The sequence below is a fragment of the Gossypium hirsutum genome, chromosome A10 (assembly GCF_007990345.1).
Source record: "Gossypium hirsutum isolate 1008001.06 chromosome A10, Gossypium_hirsutum_v2.1, whole genome shotgun sequence".
NCBI lineage: Eukaryota > Viridiplantae > Streptophyta > Magnoliopsida > Malvales > Malvaceae > Gossypium > Gossypium hirsutum.
In genome coordinates, this window is record NC_053433.1 from 83,406,774 (window position 1) to 83,423,502 (window position 16,729).

Sequence of the window (16,729 nt, forward strand, 5' to 3'; positions counted from 1 at the left end):
TAAAATTTAAGCACGACTAAAGTATAGCATTCATATAACTAAACGGATAATTTCATATACACATATTCTCGAAATCATTCCTACTTCACATTCCAACCCCTATATTCATACATAAGGGATCAACTTAGCCAAAGACCGGAAGCTCATTAATCGACTGAGGGAATAATATTCAAAAGGAATCAACTATTCCAATGCACATACGAAACATACCTCATTGTTGAGATTTTACGAGCGTATTAATTGAAATTATTACAGCAAGATCGCTCATTCCCAAATCACGTACCTTCAGAATTTAACCGGATATAGCTACTCGCTCAAATGCCTTCGGGACATAGCCCGGTTAGAGTAACTCGCACAATTACCTTCGGGACTTAGCCCAGATTTAGTAATTCGCAAAAATACCTTCGAGACGTGCCCGGATATAGTAACTTGCACAAAGGCCTTCGGGACTTAGCCCGGGATATAGTAGCTCGTACGAATGCCTTCGAGACTTAGCCTGGAATTAGCCACTAGCTCAAATGCTCTCGGGACTTAGCCCGGTTATCATCCGAACATTCATGACATATCAATAAATCATGACACATCTAATTTCATTTTCATAATTAGAGTTCAAACACAAGTCACGTATTAAGCATTCCCATTTCGGCTCACTAGCCACATACAAACAGCATGGTTTAGTTTGCTTTATAACACGATCTTTATGCACATACATTATGACTTAATCAAATCATAAACTAAGTCTCATTGCTCGAAAGCTTACCTCGGATGTTGTCGAACGATTTCGATGGCTATTCGACCACTTTTTCCCTCCCTTTATCGGATTTAGTTCCCCTTTGCTCTTGAGCTTAATTTAACAAATAAATTGATTTAATCATTTGAGCATCAAAAGAGGAACTCAAGGTACTTAGCCCATATATATACATTAGACACTAAAGTCACATACATATGAAATCATGAATCAACTCAACATATTAGCCAATATTCACCTTAGCTGAATTTTCTAAGTCAAGATAAAGCCATCAATATGTTTACCTATGGCCGAACATACACATCAACCTATGTACTCATTCATGTGGTCGAGTATACATATTCCAATATGATTTCATTTCCATTTCGTTTAACACTTAACTTTTACCACATATCAAATAACCATTTCTTTACTCATGTGGCCGATTATATTCGGCCGTGCATACTCACATAAAAGTCAATTTGGAGACTCTATCAACCCAACATACATTCGGCAATAGTCCATAATTCTCTCTCTCGGCCACTCATTTCCCACTTAACAAAGCTTCCATTCGAACTCATTAGTGAGTATCAATTAACTTAAGCTATCTTTTAAACCTTTATTTATCACTTCATGCCAAACCAAAGACCACTTTCGGCACTTTCATCCACCATTCTACCAAGCATGCAATATTCAACCACAACCAACTCACATTCGGCCCTAGTTCATAACAAGGTAGCCGAATTCTTTTTATGGTTCAAACACTCATCCATCATCATTCACCTAACTTTAACATGAAACAACAAAACTCACCATTATTAACTACCATAGTAAAAAACCTTACTCAATCCAAAATCAAAATTTCATCATGGGTTACAAAAAATAACTTGATATCTCATCAACACAACATCAACACCAAGCAAGAATGATACATCCATGGCCGAGTGTCATCTCCATCACATAGCAAGATTTAGACCATGGGCTAGGTAGAACTCAAGCTAACAACTAAAACATGCATGCATCTCATGGAACATCATCAAACATACCTTAGTCTAGCAAACCACCATAGCCGATTTCCTCAAAGCTCTTTTTCCTTCTTTTTCTTTCTTCTATTCGGCCAAGGACAACATGAGAGCTTTCTTTTTATTTTTTTTTCTTTCTTTTTCTTTCTTCTATTCGGCTAGGAAGAAGCATGAATGATGATCTCTTTTTTTTTTCTCTTTCACCATCCTACTAACCATTATTATTTTATCATTTCTAACATAAACCATTTACACAACATGTTTTATGACATGTTTTGCCCATCACCCTTTGTCATGGCCGGCCACTAGTAATTAAATGGGGGAAATTGACATGCAAGTCCACCCCTTTGATTACATGCACTAATAGATCCTTATAGATTAACCTATCACATTTCAAAAGTGTCACACATAAGTCCTATTGACTAAATTCACATGCAATTTACTAAATCGAAGCTTAAAACTTTCACACATTCATAATCACATATTTTAGACAATAAATATCATATTCAAATAATTTGGTGACTCGGTTTAGCGGTCCCGAAATCGCTTTTCGACTAGGGTCACTTTAGGGCTGTCACATGTTTTGGGACCACAAATTCAAGCCAAAAATAAAAAATTATTTTATTTTATGGTTGGTATCATGATAGGAAGGTTACATGACAATTTTGATATGAAAATTTTACCAATTGTGTGTTTAATTAGGGAAAGGACTAAATTGCATAAAATGTAAAAGTTGGGTTCTAGTAGCTATAGGTATCAAATAGCTATAGAATTCAAAAATTAAGGTCCTTATATGGTAATTAGATCATTGAAGAATAGTTAGTAGATATTTTAATGGCTCATCCATGGAAAAATTAGAAAAGGGTAGGGACTAAATTGGAAATCAATAAAATTAATAGATGATAATTAATTAAAAAGAAAAAAATCATCTATTTTCATATCATCTTCCCCAATTTTTCTATGGAAACCCTAGGAGAGAGGAAGAAACTTTTCAAGCTTAAAAAGGTATGAAATCAAGTCCTGTTTTTAGTAATTTCTATATTTTTGGAATTGGGATAGTCTAAACTTTCTATTGAGGGGATTTATTTGAAAAGTTATCAAGGTATGAAATTTGGGTCATGGATGAATATGATGAAAATTATAAATTTATGGTAGAAAATGAAAATTTATTCATAGATAAACAACTTTTACAAAGTAATTTTTTATGAAAACGTGATTTAGGGACTAAAATGAAAAAGCGGTAAAACCCATGGAAAATTCTAAAATTTGTGAAATGTATGTGCTGTAAATGTTGTATATAAATTTTGGCTACGCTTGGAAAGATGGTTAAATTTCATGAATTTCATTTTCCAAGCCTAAGGACGAAACCGAAATTTTTGAAAAAGATAGGGGCAAAATGGTAATTTTGCCTAGGATATGATAGGATGCAAATGTATATTAAATGTTATAGATTAATAGTTAAATTTACCAACATAGATCTAGAAAGACCAACCATGAAACTAGATTGAGGACAGCAAAAGGTTTCGGATTAGTTGAAATTCAAATACAAATCATTTTCAAGGTAAATTTGTGTAACTTAAATATGTATGTTAATATGCTTGAATTGAATTGTATGGTTGTGTTGAGATGTGTGAGATGATATGCATAATGAAATAATCATAAGATTGAATGTTGAATTTTGATGGATTAAGGTGATTTCTTGAATAAGAATAATATTGCATATGTTGCAGATAGAATTTAGCCTGGACTTACGTAAGCCCTCTTGAGCCTTTGTTATAGATTGGATTTAGCCCAGACGGGTAATCCAAATTAAGCTCTCTAGAGCGTATGCTACGGATAGGATTTAGCTTGGACTGGTAATCTTGTTGTAAAATGTGTGGCTCAAGAGTGTGCCCTTTTATTATGTACCCTAATGGGTACTTTTGCATATGAGTATACTAACCGAACATCCATCGAAATTTCAATAGTTCGACGGAACTGACTCTTGAAGTGTGGAAAGGTGAAATTAATGGAAGCTTGTAATGTGATTAGCTCATCTATGTTTACTTGATATTTATATGAGGTTATGTGATTAACTTGTTTGATTAAGGGAACGTTTGGTTCACTGTAATGGAATAGGGCTATAATTGAATAGAGTTGTAATGGAATAGAGCTGTAATGGAATAGAGCTGTAATCAGTAATTCAACTGTTTGGTTGAATGGAATGGAATAGAGTTGTAATAGGATTCTTGTGTTTGGTTGAATGGAATAGATGTTGTAATAGTATAAGGAAAAATACTTAAATGACCAAAGTACCCTTAACATAATTTTTTTAGATAGATAATTATTGTTATTGTTATTAAATTTTAATAAAATTATTGTTAAATATATTTTAATAAAAATAAAAATAAATAATTTAATCATATTTTAATATAATTATTATTAAATACAATTTAATAAAATATTATATAATTTAATAAAATTCTTAATATAATCATTATTATATGAATTAAAAAATCATAATATATAATATTATAAAAATAATATATAACCTACTTTATTATTTTTAAACTGCAATATATATTTAATGTGCTAAAATATCATTAGTGAAACAAATAATTTAATTATTCTACAATAAAAAAACAAAGTATTAGAAGTAATAAATTGCTTGTGATTAAAAAAAATTAGACACTAAAATAGAATTAATGATATAATTTAAATGTTAATTTATGAGTTAAGTAATAATTTTAATCGATACTTTGTTAAATATAACAAACATTATAATGTTACATTTCACATTCCCATTTCATTTAAATTGTGAGGGAAGGAACGAGCATCACCATTGTCAATGGAGATTCCCATTATTTTTGTAGTTTCTAAAGGTCACTTTCTCAATACAGGAAATTTCTCAGGACATGTATCATTCTTGTGATTTCATGCTAACCTAGCTCCACCAAATCTCTAAACTTGTATCTACAATAGGTATGTTGGAGAAGTACTCACATGCATCTCTGATTATGCACTTATCAGTCATCAAGTTGAATTTTTATCAGTATTGCCTTCTTGCTGTGCTTTAAAAGAATCTTCCATTTTCTCCATGGTCTGTTGGATACCCTCTTGATATCCTTCTATGAAACTCTTAAGAGCATCTCTATATGCAGAAGCCCTTGTCATGTATAGCCTCTGTAAAGCAGGCCTCAAAGTCTCCACCTCTCCCCTTGCAACAATTGCTATTAAATCATTTCCATAGACAACATCAAAACAATGTAAAATTCAACAAGATAAACTATAATACCAGGAAAATAAGAGAGAAAAGGGTGAGAACTAAATAAAATAAAATGCAGTCACAGATGACTCTAAGCAGCAAGAGGAAAAATAAATCGATATTATACCACAACAATAACTTTGAAAAACTCAACACCAAGGTTTTCTACAACAAAATTGAGGTCTCTCAAAACTATGAAATTGTTCATCCTGTTGAGCCAACAGGCTTTTAGTGTAAGAACTAAGCTACTCCAGGCAAGCCAAAAGTATCTGCAAGGAACATCGATGGGATATTGATAGGCATATAACTTAAATTTGACACAAAACTAGAATATAAAAAAGTGAAGTTGAAATAAAACTGACACTAGCATAAGGATACTTATTTACTTTTCACTCGCTCTTCCAAAATGGAAAACCTAAGGCTTTGCTTGGTTGCAAAAATCTAAAAGAAAACAACAAACGAGACTATGTTTCCAAGAAAGCACATCATTATTTTCATTTGACACTAGTATCCATTGAATGCAAAAATGGACATTAACCCATTAAGATAATACGGTACCTAAAAAATGCCAGGCTACCTATTTTTCCTCCAGAAGAACTTTCGTGCAATAAAAAAGCGATGACAACTCTTCTTACTTTGCCAAACCAAAGCCCTGCCATCTTATTCTACCAAATTTGTCAAGCAGGAAAATATACCTTCAAACAAGTGAAAAAGCATCTTCTCAGACTAACAAAACAGAACTATATGAATATTAGTTATGTTCTTGATTAGGATATAAGAAACTTTTGATTACCCAGTTAGAAGGTTCATATCTTATGTTCCTTTCTTGTGAAGCTCTAAAAGTAAAAAATATAAAACATAAATCCATGAAGAAAAATAACACATAAAAATTAATAGATCATATGCATAAACGAAAACATACTTGATCCAGGCTTTTCAACTTCCCTCACAATATGGGTCATTCTGGCCTTATAACCTAAAATTACAGTTAATCTGCATGGCTTAGTATGATCATCTTTAGGGAAAGCCTTCACTGAAAACCATAAAATAGTAACATAGACTAGCAATTACAAATTTGGGTACAAGACACAAATTAAAACACAAAACAAAAACAAGCTAATTTATTTGATCTAACAACTACAGCTACAAAATAAACATTGTTAAACAATTAAGAGGGAAAACTAGGGGAAAATAAACCTTTTCCTCGATGTCAGGAGGCTCTTTTCCTCTGGAGAAAGCCCAATGACTGTGCCTCGGATGCTCAAACTTGCGATGGGACATGCTTATTCACTAAGAAGAAAGCCGCAAAATTCATCTGAACTTAATTTGTTTCTTAACGTAAGCTATAAGCCACAAATGTGAGCAAAGCTCTATATACAAAATTTTTTGAAGTCAATATACATGTTCATGAAATAATCACATTAGAAGTAAAAAGATAAACCCAAATACAAAATTGGGTATTTGAAGATTTCAACAATTGCCCAAACATAAACTAGAAAATGGAAATCCACTGAATTAACCCGAACATATACATACATGTAGACCAAAACTATATAATCCAACCATAAAGTCGACAATCGGAATACCTAAACCCAAATTTATCCAAATATAAAATGACCAAAACATGAGCTTCAAATCCAAATCAGCTGGTCATGAAACAACCAAAACCCAAATAAAAAACAATTCGAACCCTAAATTGGCAAAACCCAAAATAAATGAAAATTTTAAAACTTAATTTGATTCAATCTACATTGATCCTACTCAAAATCAACCCAAACTAACAAACTATTAGATCTATAAAGATGTATAGGAGATTACAATAAAATTCAAGCTAATAGGTAAACAAATAGATGGACCTGCTAGAAGTAGAAAATTGGGTTGATTAAAATTGTATTGATTAAACTAAATCAAAATCGTTATTGAAATTTTGAAACATGACAGATCCATTTTGAAGCATCATAAAATGATTAAAAATGATTTTCAGAAATAATTCAATAAAATAAGTGTAAAATAAAAGAAAAAAGAGTTGAATCTTGATGTTGAAACATATGAAGAAAAACAGATCTAGAGAACTGAACGAAAATGGATCCCCCAAAGACCAAAGGCCTATGGCGTAAACTTAACGTACGCCAATTCTCGAGCTCCTTCGGTATTTCTTTCCAAAAAAAACCTTTTTCTTAGGATTTTTGGCAAAAACAATAGCCCTAATCGAGACTCCAGCCTTGATTTCTCCAATCATGGGGAAAATCCAATTCACATACAATTGCAGAAACTGAAGCTTACATCAATATGTTTTCACACCCCAAGATTAAAAAAAAACCAGAAAAGTTAACAAAAATTATCAGCAAATAGACTAAAAAAAACTTGAAAGCTAATGCCTATTATTTCTACTAATTTAACAAAAAAAATTAGAAAAAAAGGAAATCAAAATGGAGAAGAGTTACCTGAGGGAGGACTGCCAATTGTTTCTCTTCTCAAGTTTCCATCTCAATCGAAAGCCTTGTTGAGGGTTGGAGTTAGAAAAATGATTCTTAATTGAAGGCCTTGTTAGAGTTTGTCAAAAGGAGATAGAGTTGGTGAGAATAGAAGTATGAAGAAGAGGGAGACAAGTTTGGAAGAAAATAAGAAGAAGAATGAAAAAAGAAGAGATTGCTTCAGACATGAGAAAGAGAAGGGTAAAGTTGAAAGTCTAACATAATTTTTCACCCAACCATTCGTTGAATACCTATTCCGTGGGGAGAGTGCCAAATTGTAAATGGCACTTTTGCATTGAATAAGGCCGTATTGAATGAGGCTGTAATAACCCATTACACCCAACCAAACAAAATTTTAATAAGTGGCCCACTGAATTCAGCTGTAATGGCTTAGCATTACAGCCAACCAAACATGCTGTAAGTGTTTGTGTTTAGCTAAAATCATCCAAAATTTATGGAAAGTATGACTATGTATAATTATATTGATAAATTGGTAAGTTCATTTTCAGTTATACGAACTTACTAAGCATAAAATGCTTATTCCATTTAATTTTCCCTGTTTTATAGTGCTTCAAGCTCGCGAAGGTTGGAAGTAGGTCGGAGCAATCATCACACTATCTACTATCTCATTTTGGTACAAATAGAAATCTTGTTTTGGTATAATGGCATGTATAAGCTTATTTGGCCAATGATGGCTTGTAATTGTTGTTTTGTAATCTAGCCATTGGAGTGGCTAATGATGGTCTAAGTTTGGCTATTTTTGAAGTAATATTTTGGTAATCACATAGTGCTTATTATGTGTTAGTTTGTTGGAATTATGTTAGCATATAAGTTTATGATAAGAGTAAGTTTATATCCTTTGATGCATGAGATAATACCACATGATTGATGGCTAATTTTATGTGAATATGATGTTGGATTGGTGGATATATGCTTGTGATTTTTGGTGTAGGAAAATGGTAAGTTTTGGGTGAAAAAGGAGGCTAGGAAATCGCTTTATTTTGTCCACACGGGTAGACACACAGGCATGTGTGACAAACGGCTTGTCCCATGGGCATGTGGCCCGGTCATGTATCCCCTGCATCTAAAAATGAGAAACATAATGCTCAGAATTAGGCACACGGGAAGAGACATAGGCGTGTGTCTAAGCCTCATGATTGACATGGCCTTGAACACTAGCATGTTACACGGCTGTGAGAAAACTTCACTTAAATTTCGAAAATAAAATTGCCACACGGCCTAGCACACGGGCATGTGACTTGGTCGTGTGACTTCAATTTCTTCATGCCTTATAAGTTAGAGAGTTACACGGGTTAGGGACACGGGTGTATGTAGTACACGGCCTGACCACACAAGCGTGTCCCTAAAACACACAGGCGCGTGAGCTCTAAAACCTTGGAAAACTTTTGAAATGTTGAGAAAAATTTTATGAGTTTTCAATTATGTCCCAACTTGATTCTAATGCTCGCACTGGACCTCGAGGGTCCAATTAAGGGACATTTTGAATGATCTCGGTAAATGAATAGTAATCTACGTAAATTATTTGTAAAATATTCTGAATGTTTTGGTAATACTCCAAAACCCTCTTCCGATGACGGATACGGTTTAAGAGTGTTACACTACCAATCATATGACATTAGATATCCATTGTTTGGATTCTTTAGTTCCATGTGCATATTTTCCATTCTTTTTCTAATTGCTTACTGTAAGTCTGTCCCTATTACTCACATGGCTACCTATGCCTTATTACCCTCACATAAGCTTACTAATGTTCTTCATGTCCCTAATTTTAAATTTAATTTGATTTTTATCTTAAAATTGACTTGAGAGTTACATTATTTTGTTACCTTTTATCCTTATTTTTGTCTTTTACAAAACCTTTACAGTGGGTAAGTGAAGGAGATTGGTAGAGAGCAACATGGTCTTTTATCTCCTTTGACCACTTTATTCTTTAACTTCAGCTTTCTTAGTTTCTTATTTTTTTCTACAATTGATACATCCTTCCTTTGGAATGCATGTCTTGCTCATGCTTCATTTTCTAAAATTAATAAGATGAATCATTCGTATTGTAATCCTTTGAACAATGGTTGTATTCGCCTATTTCATGTTTTTCTGTTAGCTAAACAAACACATTTTCATTTTCTTGTTAGTCATTCTCAAGTCAAATCACCATTTTCTTTAGTTCATATTGATTTGTGGGGCCCATATAAATTTTCAACACATAGTTGGCATTGTTACTTTCTTACGATTGTTGATGATTTTACTCGACCAACTTGGGTTTATTTTATTAACCTTAAAAGTGATGCTTTCATTACCTTAAAATTTTTTATTGCCTTGGTTAAAACCCAAATTTCTATGGATATAAAAATTGTTCATAGTGATAATGGGATTAATTCCTTATTTTCGTATTTGGGCATTGTTCATCAAAGTTCTTGTGTTCATCAAAGTTCTTGGAAATTGCTCAAGCTCTAAAATTTCAGTCTAATGTTTTTAACGCCCCTAACCCGTATCTGTCGCCAGAATAGGGTTACGGAGCATTATCGTAAAAACGTAACTTAAAATCAATCATCATTTCAAAAAATTTCATAATCATAGTACGGTCCATTCAAACACATGTATATCGTCCCTTATTCGAGCCCTCGAGGCCTTAGAAACACTTTAGAAGCGATTCAGGAACATATGAAACCTTAAGGAAAAAGTAAGAAAAATTCATACTGTAGGGGTCACACAGCCATGTGCCTTACACTGCTGAGACACACGGCCATGTATCATTCAAAATAGGGACACACGATCGTGTCCGTGCCCATGAAACTCTCTGCCTTGGGTCACACAGCCAAGCCACATGTCCTTGTGCCAGGCCGTGTAACTCTCGAAATGGTCTCTGTAAACTGAAAAATATATAGGCTTTTTCCTATGTAATTTATCACCTTTTTACTTAAAATTGTTGTTAAAACTAAGTAATTGTTTAATAAATTAATGAAATATGTGAAAATATGAAATTAGGACATAGAAATTATTAAAATGTGATTTTATGCTTTATTATATAGTTTTCATGCAATAAGTGGCTTATTTTTTTATTAATTTGAATATATTATATTTTTTAAGACATAAAATGGGCCAAGCATGATTAAATTAAATAATAAATATAAATTATATTTAATAAATCATTTTAAAATATTTCATTAATAATTTGGGTTTTAAATTAAATTGGATAAATTTTATTCTTTGGTTCTCTAACTTGTTGATTTATTCTTGACAGGTCTGATAACTTTGCTGAATTACAAACCATCCAAATTGGGGACCAAATCAACCCAAAATTCGGCTGCACATGGCTGTCCATAAACCGCTTTTTTGGTTTAATTGCACTAGGTCCTTGAAGAGTTGAAGAAATTAGAGATTTACCTGAAGATTTGCACTTGTCCGAGTCTCAGTCCTGAGTTGTCGTGGCACTCAAATTGACCAAAAATCAAGTAAAAATCAGTTCAACTTCCTCAATTTATGGCCGGCCATCCATAAAAGATGCTTCAAAAGATGAAAACTCCTATTTTTAGTAAGCTATCCCCTTCTCCTCACCTATAAATAATACCTCATTCTCACATTTCTACTCATCCCTCATCCCTCATCCCTTATCATTCATCATTCTCTCATCTCTAAATTCTCTTAGCATTCTTCTTTTCTCCCCACACCTATCATCATCTTTTCATAAAGATTTTAGCATTTCAGCCTATTAAAGAACCCTTGGTCGGCCACCTTGGAGAGCCATCAGCAAATGAATGAAGCAAAGGAACGAAGGAGCCTCGTCAGTCAGAGTCTTGGGTGACAGCCACTCTGAATTGGGTTTAATCTTTCTTTTCTTTAATTTAATTTAAAGATGTTTGCTATGTGTTCTTTGTTCTCGTTTACAACAATGTTAACATAATTTTATTTAAGTTAGGATTATTGCTTTGATTAAATAATATTTATTAGATTCATGCTTATAATGTTTGTGCCTTAATCGATCATGTTTTCAATTAAAATCAAGTTTGTATTTCATTCATACGTGATTGAAATACACCTAAATTAGCTTAGCGATCCTAGCCAGACGACAGCTAGTGGGCACATAATTGAAATGTGTATGCTCAATTTAGATCCTAACCCGATGAAATTGTAGGTTGCATAACAACCCTAACCAGGCTCTGTTATCTGCATAGTTTTTAGATTTGTGTGTTTAAACTGTTTCAAACCTAACACTTCCTTGTTACCTCGCACGAATACTAAGAAACCCTTAGTAAATAAGGATCAGTAAAATGTGTATTTACTAAGTAAAGGATTTCGAAAGGACCTAACGTGGTTTCCAAACTCATGAAAGATCGAGTTGCCATAGAATGTTTTCTCAAATATTATTAAGCATGTTGATAATAAGTTAAGTTTAATTAAAGTAATTGTCCTAGTTTATTTATGTTATAATTGTTGCAAATTGTGTTTAATTTTGCTAAAATCTATTTCATTCATACAGTTTGCATACTTAGGTTAATTTGCATTAGAGATCATTGCATTTAGTTTAATATATTTTAATCATCACTTCTCAACTAAATTGTGTTTTTATTTACCAAATTGTTAATATAATTTTACAAATTAAGTGACTTAGCACAAATACAATCCCTGTGGAGACGATAACTCGACACTTACTTATTACTTGATAAAGGCTGTGTACACTTGTACAAACCCCAGTGTTACAAGTTTTTGGCACCGTTGCCGGGGATTGTCAACTGTTGCCATAGTCATTTCTTTTGCGAAATTATTTATTTTCAATTTGATTTATTTCAACATTACTAACTTATTCTTTTTAATTTTGTGATTTTCTTTTCAGGTGTTTATGAGCATAGATTAAATTATCGATTTAATCCCTGTAGACCCTGAAATTGAGTGAACTGTTAGACAAATAAGACGTGAACGAATAGCTCAAAGACAAGTTGAGATGGACATTGGAAATCAGAATCAAGACCAAGGTAATGAAGCTAGTCATGTACGAAATCCTATCCTCGTTGTCGATGATAGGGATCAATGTATCAGATGATATGTTGTGCCACTTTTCAGTGAGTTAAACCCAGGAATTAGAAGGTCTGATATTGAGGCAACCCATTTTGAATTGAAACTAGTGATGTTTCAAATGCTCCAAATGGTGGGCCAATTCAGTGGTATGCCCACAAAAGATCCACATCTCCACCTTCGATTGTTTATGGAGGTGAGTGATCATTTAAGATAGCCGGTGTGACTGAAGATGCACTGAGGTTGAAGTTGTTTCTGTACTCGTTGCGAGATCGAGCACGAGCATGGATCAATTTATAACCACCAAGTTCCACATTTACATGGCAAGAATTAGTAGAGAGATTTTTGGTTAAGTATTTCCGGCCCAGCAAAAACGCTAAGTTGAGTAATGAGATCACAAGCTTCCAACAATTGGATGACGAGTCTTTGTATGAGGCTTGGGAGCAATTCAAGGAGTTACTTTGTAAGTGTCCTCATCATGGGATTCCTCATTGTATCTAGTTGGAGACATTATATAATGGTCTTAATGCACATACAAGATTGATGGTAGATGCTTCTGTGAATGGTGCAATTTTGTCTAAGTCTTATAATGAGGCTTATCTGGTCATTGAGAGAATCGCGAGTAATAACTATCAATGGCCAACAAATCAAACAGCTTTAGGAAGACATGTAGCTGGAGTTCATGAAGTTGATGCCCTCACTTCGTTATCAGCTCAAGTATAGTCTATTTCCTCTATGTTAAAATAGTTTACCGGTAATAGTGCTAATAATTTTGCAGCTCAGCCACCATGTTCGTTTGAAGTAGTTTCCTATGTGTACTGTGGGGAAGGTCATTCTTTTGAGAATTGTCCATCAAATCCCAAGTCAATATACTATGTGGGGATCCAACATCAAAATAAGAGTGGACAAGGACCCCAGTCCAACTTATACAATCCTTCATGGCGTAATCATCCTAACTTTTCTTGGAGCAACCAAGGAAATGGACCGAACAACAACTTTTTGCAGCATGGACCCAACCAATCTCAAGGGTTTAAGCAGCAACCTCCAAAACCACCTCAAGCTGAGACATCAAACAGTTTGGAGAACTTGTTGAAAGTGTACATGGCAAAGAATGACACTTTGATCCAAAGCCAAGTAGCAATAATGAAAAATTTGGAAAACCAAATGGGTCAGTTAGCTATAGAACTTCGTAATAGATTGCAAGAACCTTGCCGAGCGATACTGAGAATCCATGAAATTTGGGTAAAGAACATATCAAGGCAGTGGAATTACGAAGTGGTAAAATTCTGGAACCCCAATTGATTGATGTCGAAGATAAGCCTATTGAGAAGAATCAACTACTGTTGAAATTCCTACACCAAAGGAATCAAAATCTGCAAAGACTAACAAGGTAAATCCTAACTTAGCGAATTCAGATACTTTAACATCTTCTTTGGATGTAGATTTACCTACTCAGACAAGTTGTCTGGTTCAATCGAAAGTTCCATCCCCTCTATATCTGCAAAGATTGCAGCAACACATGTAGAAACATGAGGTACAATTCAAGAAGTTTTGGAATGTTCTGAAGCAGTTACACATCAATATTCCATTGGTGGAGGCTTTAGAACCAATGCTGAATTATGTGAAGTTTATGAAGGATATACTGTCCAAGAAGAAATGACTGAGTGAGTATGAGACTGTTACCATGACAAATGAGTGTAGTGCGTTCCTGTAGAACAAACTGCCACTGAAATTGAAAGACCCAAGAAGCTTTACTATACCCTGTAACATTCGTGAATCTTACTGTGGTAAAGCTTTGTGTGATTTAGGAACAAGTATCAACTTGATGCCTAAGTCTATTTTCAAGATGTTAGGGATAGGTGAAGTAAGACCTACAATTGTAACGCTTCAGCTAGCGGATCTATCTTTAGCATATCTCGAGGGAAAGATCGAGGATGTTTTGGTAAGAGTTGATAAACTTATTTTTCCTACTGATTTCATTGTCTTAGATTTTGAAGCAGATAAGAAAGTGTCGGTCATCCTTGGAAGACCTTTCTTAGTGACAGGAAGAACGGTAATTGATGTACAAAAAGGTGAACTTACCATGCGAGTTCAAGATGATCAGGTAACCTTTAACATTCTTAAAGCAATGAAATTTCCTGATCTGACAGAAGAGTGTTTAGTTATGGAAGAGATAGAAACTTTAGTTTCTATGGCAAGAAATTTTGAAGAAGATCCATTGGAAAAAGCCTTAGATCTTGACCCTCTAGAGGATGAAGAAGGTGAAAAAAGCATGGCTTTGATGGAAGCCAATCCAAGAAATTTTATTCAATCCATAAAGTTTGAACCATTAGAGTTGGAAGTTAGAGAATTTGTGCAACCCGAGTTGTTAATCGAAGAACCACCTAAACTCGAACTAAAGGTACTTCCTTCCCATTTGAAATACATTTATTTAGGTGACTGTTCTACTTTGCCTGTGATTATTTCAGCAAAACTGACAAAAGATCAAGAGGAGCAACTAATTATTGTTCGAAAGAAATTTAAGAAAGCAATTGGTTGGACCATAGCTGATATTCAAGGTATAAGCCCTTCTTTTTGCATGCATAAAATTATTTTGGAAGAAGGTGAAAGAGCTCGATTGATGGGCAGAGGAGGCTTAATCCAATTATGAAAGAGGTTGTGAGAAAGGAAGTGATCAAATGGTTAGATGCAGGAATCATTTATCCTATTTTAGATAGTTCGTGGGTAAGTCCGGTACAGTGTGTGTCGAAGAAAGGTGGAATCACGATTGTCAAAAATGAGCGTAACGATTTAATTCCAATGAGAACGATTACCGGTTGGAGAATCTGTATTGATTATAGAAAATTGAACGAAGCCACTCGAAAGGACCATTTTCCGTTGCCTTTTATAGATTAGATGTTAGATTGACTAGAAGGTAATGAATTCTATTGTTTTTTAGATGGCTATTCGGGAATAACCATATAGTTTTAGCCCCCAAAGGCCAACCTAAAACAACCTTTACTTGTCCATACGGTACGTTTTCTTTTAGGCAAATGCATTTTGGTTCATTCGATGCACCTGCAACCTTTCAACAATGCATGATGGCAATATTCACTGATATGGTTGAAAATTTTGTTGAGGTTTTTGTGGATGATTTTTCTATTTTTGGTAACACTTATTATATTTGTTTGGGTAATTTGGCTAAGGTACTGAAGAGATGCGAAGAGATGAATCTTGTCCTTAACTGGGAAAAATGCCATTTTATGATCAAGGAAGGGATTGCTTTAGGACATAAAATCTCAAAGAGAGGAATTGAAGTCGAGAAAGCAAAGGTGGACATAATTGAAAGATTTCCGGCCCCAATGAATTTGAAAGGAATTAGAAGTTTCTTAGGCCATGCCGGTTTTTACTGAAGGTTTATCGAAGATTTCTCGAAAGTTTCTAAACCGTTGTGTTTGTTGTTAGAGAAAGATACAGTGTTTGATTTTAGCAAAGCATGTTTGGAAGCTTTTGAAGATCTGAAAAAAAGGTTAGTCTCAGCCCCAATAATCATTACACCTGATTGGAACTCACCTTTTGATTTGATATACGATGCAAGTGATTATGCTATTGGAGCTATGATGGGTCAAAGAAGAAACAAATTGTTTCACCCTATTTACTATGCAAGTAGAACTTTGACGGGAGCCCAACTCAATTATACGATAACCAAAAAGGAACTTTTTGCAATAGTTTTTGCTTTTGACAAATTTCACTCATATCTTATAGGTACTAAAGTTACAGTATTTACTGACCATGCGACCATTAAATACTTGCTCACAAAGAAAGATACGAAACCGAGGCTAATTCGTTGGATATTGTTACTCCAAGAATTTGACCTTGAGATCGAAGATAGAAAAGGTGTCGAAAATCAAATAGCTAATCATCTGTCAAGGTTGGAACAAGATGAGGAAACTCGATCATGTGTGCCTATCAATGAGAATTTGCAAGATGAGCACTTATTTGAGGTAAATTGAATTCATGAAACACCTTGGTTTGCTAATTTTGCCAATTATCTTACATGTGGAATCATTCCTCAAGAAATGACATACCAACAAAGGAAAAAATTCCTTCATGATAGTCGGTATTATTTTTGGGAGGATCCGTTCTTGTTTAAACAATGTGCAGATAATATAATCCGATGTGTAGCTGAAAGTGATATTACTAAGATCTTGTATCATTGGCATTGATCTCCAAGTGGGGGACACTTTGGTAGTTC

General features: G+C 34.0%; 1 non-coding gene across 1 annotated transcript; it reads right to left on the bottom strand.

Moving 5' to 3' along the window:
- Positions 1-12,873: 12,873 nt before the first annotated feature.
- Positions 12,874-12,980, bottom strand: LOC121208838 (small nucleolar RNA R71). Its single transcript, XR_005903962.1, has one exon. It is a non-coding gene; the product is annotated as a small nucleolar RNA R71 (small nucleolar RNA).
- Positions 12,981-16,729: the final 3,749 nt, after the last annotated feature.